Source organism: Canis aureus, chromosome X, assembly GCF_053574225.1.
Source record: "Canis aureus isolate CA01 chromosome X, VMU_Caureus_v.1.0, whole genome shotgun sequence".
Classification (NCBI taxonomy): Eukaryota; Metazoa; Chordata; class Mammalia; order Carnivora; family Canidae; genus Canis; species Canis aureus.
The window spans coordinates 105,212,779-105,218,854 of NC_135649.1; the positions used below are offsets into that span (position 1 = coordinate 105,212,779).

The 6,076-nt window shown below is 35.4% G+C and overlaps 1 pseudogene; it reads left to right on the forward strand.

The window, feature by feature from the left end:
- The first annotated feature begins 616 nt into the window (after positions 1-616).
- Positions 617-2,218, forward strand: LOC144307821 (calmodulin-alpha pseudogene; annotated as a pseudogene).
- Positions 2,219-6,076: the final 3,858 nt, after the last annotated feature.

Consider the following 6,076-nt stretch of genomic DNA (forward strand, 5'->3'; position numbering starts at 1 on the left):
AATAATTGTTGTTTTCTTTTAAATGAAAAAAATGCAATGATGTGTCTTCGGAAGACTTTTCCTCTCTTTCTGTCTTGTCCTATATACTTGATCCTTATATTTTAAGAATTTTGGATCAATATCAAGAAACTTTATTTTACAATCACAAATACATGTAACCAAGAAGAATCAGATCAAGGTAATGAAGTAGAATGATTCTGTTAAAGCAAAAAATGTTTCTGTGTAAAACTGAGTAGTTCCACTAGATGGTAGCAAGTGGTTATATTTTATACCTTTACAGTGACTATTCATAAAATGCTCACTTTTCTTTCTTTTTTAGAAAAAGATTTTATGCATTTACTTTTTAAAATAAACTCTACATCCAGTGTGGGGCTAGAACTCACAACCCTGAGATCAAGAGTTGCATGCTCTACTGACTGAGCCAGCCAGGGACCCCGAAATGCTCACTTTTCTAAAATTAGAAAAACAGTTCTGGAAAAGTGAAAATTATATCTGAAATACTGCTTCCTTTGGAGAGGGTAAAACACAACTGAGTTCAAATGTATAAAAGAAAAAATGCAGATAAAACTTCTTTTCCTAATGAAGTAGCCCCTTCAAATGGCCAGAGAACACCAATTCTAGGCCTGCTTTCTGGTGACTTTTGACTTGTATTTGATAAAATTTTGCAGAAAGTTGTGGGTCCTGTGTTGACTATTTCTCCTAATGGTAAGCAGTGTGTATGCTTTAAAATGACCTTTCTCTGCAGTCGGGCAGCAACAGCAGCACAAGTGCAGAACGCATACAGTGCCTTAGCAGCAGCAGCAGCAGCAGTGGAGGCACCCGAGCCATCACAGCTCCTGTGCTGGTGCAGCCACCCTCGTTCCCTCTGCTCTTCCTCTCTTTGCTAGCACCATGGCTGATGAGCTGACCGAAGAACAGATGGCTGAATTCAAGGAAGCTTTCTCCCTATTTGCCAAAGATGGTGATGGTACCATCACAACAAAGGAACTTGGCGCTGTCATGAGGTCACTGAGTCAGAACCCAACAACAGCCTAATTGCAGAATATGATCAATGAAGTGGAGGCTGATGGTAATGGCATCATTGACTTCTCAGAATTTTTGACTACACTGGCTAGAAAAATGAAAGATACAGACAGTGAAGAAAATTTGTGAAGCATTCTGCATCTTTGGCAAGGATGAGAATGGTTACATCAACATAGCAGAACTATGTCATGTCATGACAAACTTAGGAGAAACACTAACAGATGAAGAAGTAGATGAAATGATCAGAGAAGCAGATATTGATGGAGATGGACAAATCAACTACAGTTGATGACTGCAAAATGAAGACCTAATTTGAACTCCTTTTCCACCCTCTAGAAGAACCATATTGAATCTTTTACTGACCTCTTGCAAAAAAAGTTCATTTTCTCATTCTGTTTCTCTAAAGCAAAACTGAATGTTGAAGTACCTTCTGTCCACACACTCAAAATCTGCACATATTGGCTGGTGGTCCTGCATCCTAAAGATAAGCGACATATCAGTTTTACTATATAAACACTTGTACTGCCTTATGATAAGGAAGCAGTTAGTGGACTCCTTGCAGTTCCATTTGCTAATGATTAATACACTATTTGGGCTTGCCAGCTTTTCATGCATGCAGCTTGACAATTGAGCATACTCAGGCATTTGTATTAAAAATGAAAAATGAAAAAAACCAAACTTGAAACCTATTCAAATGAGTTCTAGTTCAATTTGTTAGTATGTATTGTCATAGCTGGTTTACTGAAAACAAACATCTAAAATTAGTTTACCTCAGGATGCGGTGCAGAAAGATGGGTGAAGGATAAACTGTCTAGATGTGGCCCCACTTAGCAGGACAGCCCTTTTATACTTCTGTTTGTCCTGACCCCTGGTGAAAATGACATACATGCTGGTGGCATCCTGTATATTTTGGTTTAGTGTTGTCTGTGTTTTACTAGAGTGAAATGGGTGTCAGGCTGTCACCATTCACACAAATTTTTAAAAAGAAACCTTTAACAAGGGAGCATCTTGGACTCTCTGGTTTTAAAACCTTTTGAACCATGACTTAGAGCCAGTAGAGTACACTGTGACTGTGGACTTCAGCAGAGCCATCAACATTGCTGTTGAAGAACTTGTAATTTATGTCCATTCCAAGTTGTAAATTCTGGTCTTTTTTTTTTTCCAATAAAAAGACTATTAACTTAAAAAATAAAATGACTTTTCCCTAGATTCCCATGGTGGGTCATGAAGTTGGTTGTGGTGAAATAAAATTTGAAATTAAGAGAACAGTTGGAGGAGTTAAATTTGATAGCGGAACAATAGTATAAATAAACATTTTAAAATAAGATTTTATCTGCTTTTGACCTATCTTCTATACACTTTTCATTAGTTTTGCCAAATAGAATTTCATATAGGTAGTCTGTTAGTGGTTCATGGTTTGACTAAGGATAACCTAATTAAAAATAGACATTTCACAAGAGGGATAGGATTGAAGCAAACAAATGAGTGGTATCACTCATGTACGTACCACAGTTTGTTTAATGAGTCACCCATAGAGAGGCATTTGGGCTGTTTCCAGGTTTTGGCTTTTACAAAGAAAGCTGCTAAGAAAATTCACATATATGCTTTTGCACAAATATAATTTTCATTCCTCTGGGATAAATAAATACACAGGTTTGCAATCACTGAGTCATTTGGTAGTTAAATGTTTAGTTTTAAAATAATCCATCTAGGGATCCCTGGGTGGCGCAGCGGTTTGGTGCCTGCCTTTGGCCCAGGGCGCGATCCTGGAGACCCAGGATCGAATCCCGCATCAGGCTCCCAGTGCATGGAGCCTGCTTCTCCCTCTGCCTATGTCTTTGCCTCTCTCTCTCTCTCTGTGACTATCATAAATAAATAAATTAAAAATAAATAAATAAAATAAAATAATCCATCTAATTTTTCTGTAGTGGCTGTACTGTTCTACATTTCCACCAGCAACATATGGGTGATTGAGTTTCTCATCATGTTTGTCAGCATTTGGTGCTGTCATTATTTTATATTTTAGCCATTCTCATAGGTATGAAGTGATACTTTATTGTAGGTTTAATTTGCATTTCCCTAATGGATAATAATATTGAACATATTTTCGTGTGCTTATTTATCATCTCTATATCCTCTTTATTGAAATATCTGTTCACACTTTTTGTCTGTTTTCTAATTGAATTGTTCTTTTTCACTGTTGAGTTTTTAGTGCTCTTTGTGTATTATACATACTGGTCCTTTGTCAAACATGGGGCTTTGAAATATTTCGTCTCAGTCTGTGGCTTGGTCTTCTTAACAGGATTTTTACAGAGGAAAAGTTTTAAATTTTGATGAGGCCCATTTTACCAGATAAACTCTTTTACTAGATTTCTTATCTGATATTCGGTTTGTGAAGGAACACATAATAAGACAATTATTAGAGATCCATTGTAATATATTATAATTTATAATGTCCATGTCCCATCCTGGACTAAACACTTGAATAAAAAGCACAATTTATTTATATTCCTGTGAGTAATAAAACTACCTGTGCACATCCTTTATTCCTATTTTCTACCTCAATTAGATTGAAACATTTTTGAGGATATAAGATTATGTTTATTCACCCTGAATCCTCTTTGAAGTTGAGTATACAGAACCAGTGTTCAACAAATGTATTTTAATATTCCATCAATGCATCATGGCAGGCTGTAAAGATGTAGAGTTTGTGATATTGAGTTAAAATTTTGGCTTTACCCCTTGCCCACAGTGAAAAATTGGGTGAGTCATTTCACTTCTTTAGCTTCAATTTCCTTACCTAACATTTTGGGTAATAACCAATGGGCTTGTCATGGGGTTCAAAAGAGATCACATATGTAAGGCACCCAGTAAGGTGCTTGACACTTAGTAGATTGTGAATTAAATGGTAAGTATTGCAGTTATCAGGATTTCAGCTCTGTAAATCCTGAAGCAGGCATTATAAGGGCCAGTTTAAAGGCTTGAGTGTATCAATAGATACCATGTGATGTGAACTGAACTGTATGAAAAGTCCTGATTATCTTAAACCAAACATTCAAGAGAAAGCATAATTTTATTATCCAGTACAAAATTTTACGGTTTGGTGGTTATATCAAGGCCATTTAAAAGATAGAGTTTATGCAGTTTCAAGTTGAGAAATCTTTGAACCTGAATAAAACAGCAAATGTTTATAAAAATTTATTAATGCATGGAAGAAAAATTATCCAGTAATTATAACACACTAAAATATTTATATGTTTTATTGAATCTTGCATTTCTTCATAAGCATAATATAATAATCAAGCTGAGTTAAATGTCTCTGCTTAAATGTAAGGTAAATTTAATTGAGTGGTGAATATAAAATTAACATAGAAAATTACAGAGCAAAACACAAATATTTTATGTCAGTTAATGACTTAGCATTAGCTAAGAGATTTCATTTTACCTATGTTTCAATTAACAATATAGCTATATTTGCAGTTCAGAAATTGCTTCTCTTATGTTGTTATAGTTAGCAATTTATATCAACACAAGTTTCAGTTACATATTCTTGTAATCATTTTAATTTTCAAGAGTTGCAGAATTTGATTTCATTCGTCTTTAGCAAATGCTTCTTGAATCTTATGATTACATTAAGCTATGATTAACAAGACTGCCCCCCCTCCAGATTATTTGTATGCATATGACAATTTGGGAAACTCTGCTGTAGCTGTAAAAGACAGACTGCAAGAATTATAGAGTTTAGCTGGAGGTTAACTTTCTGCTGCCCAAGAAGACTAAATATTGATAGACTTGGATATTAAATTTTTTTAACCACAATATTCTAATTAAGTGTTTCTCAAAGTGTGTCCCTTTGACACCTGGGCCTAACCTACCCAGGCAACTTCCTACAGATTCCAAGACAAGTTCCAGATAAGCTGAATCAGAATTTCCTAAAATGCAGCTCAAGAATCTACATCTTTAACAAGTACTGTATGTAGATGATTCACATGTAAGGTTTGAGAGTTTATATTTGCAGTTTAGACCAAGGTTTACTGGTTACATCATGGCAAATAGGTTATATACTGTGAAACAAGAGAGGCTACCATGCCACTGTACAACAGTATTTTATGTTGGGCTAGATTCCTAGTAGTCATGGCCTGTGTGTAGTGGCTTCCAATTTATCAGCAGTTCATAACCACACTTAGCCTCCACTCTGAAAAATTATACAAATGTACAACATGGACATTCTGTGCTTTCTTCTTGGCCTTCAGTTGAGAAAAATAAATACTGTCCACTGTAGCCAGCCAGGGAAGAAATTGGAGGAATAAATATCCCAACTTCTCTTTTGTCCTACCCTGCAATCCCCTGCCTGTGCCTCTGATTGGCTTAACTCAAGAAGAAGCCAGAGCATAAGGAAGTCAGTTGATACATTCCATGGAGATTAGTACAAGGCATAGAGAAGGAAGGAATAAAATGAGGAGGAGGGGAGAGAATTTTCAGCATATCCATTTAAAATACCTCAAATGTAGTACTGTCATGGTATAGTATATACTATACCATGAATTGGTTAAAGCAACATTTTGTAAGGAGTATATGAATCAGAGTGAGGGTAGGTATGAGGAAGCTTTTTACTTGGTTTTGCCAGTCTCAGCTCCAAAATATTTACTGCTATTGCTGTGTAGGGTCCAATCAGGAAACTCATTTTTAACACATCTAGAGGGTCTCTATAGCTTTGATCTTTAGGTAAAGAATACAAAAGAATGATGAATACATTTGATTTAATGGAACCCATAAACATTTCAATATGTAATGAATATTACATAATTATATGCCATCACTATAGATTAAATAAAGTGGGTTCTGATATTACTTTACAGTTAACAACTCAAGGAACAGATGAAAACCCCTTCTTAGGAGTAACCAAAAGAATGGTCTCTGGTCTGCTAATGTCTAGATTTCTCTTCTTGCATGGTCTACTCTGTTAGAATGTAATTTCTGTTGTATATAAACAGAAATGCAAATTAATAGAAACGTAAATTAATAATGGCTTAATGAAAAACGATGAATACCC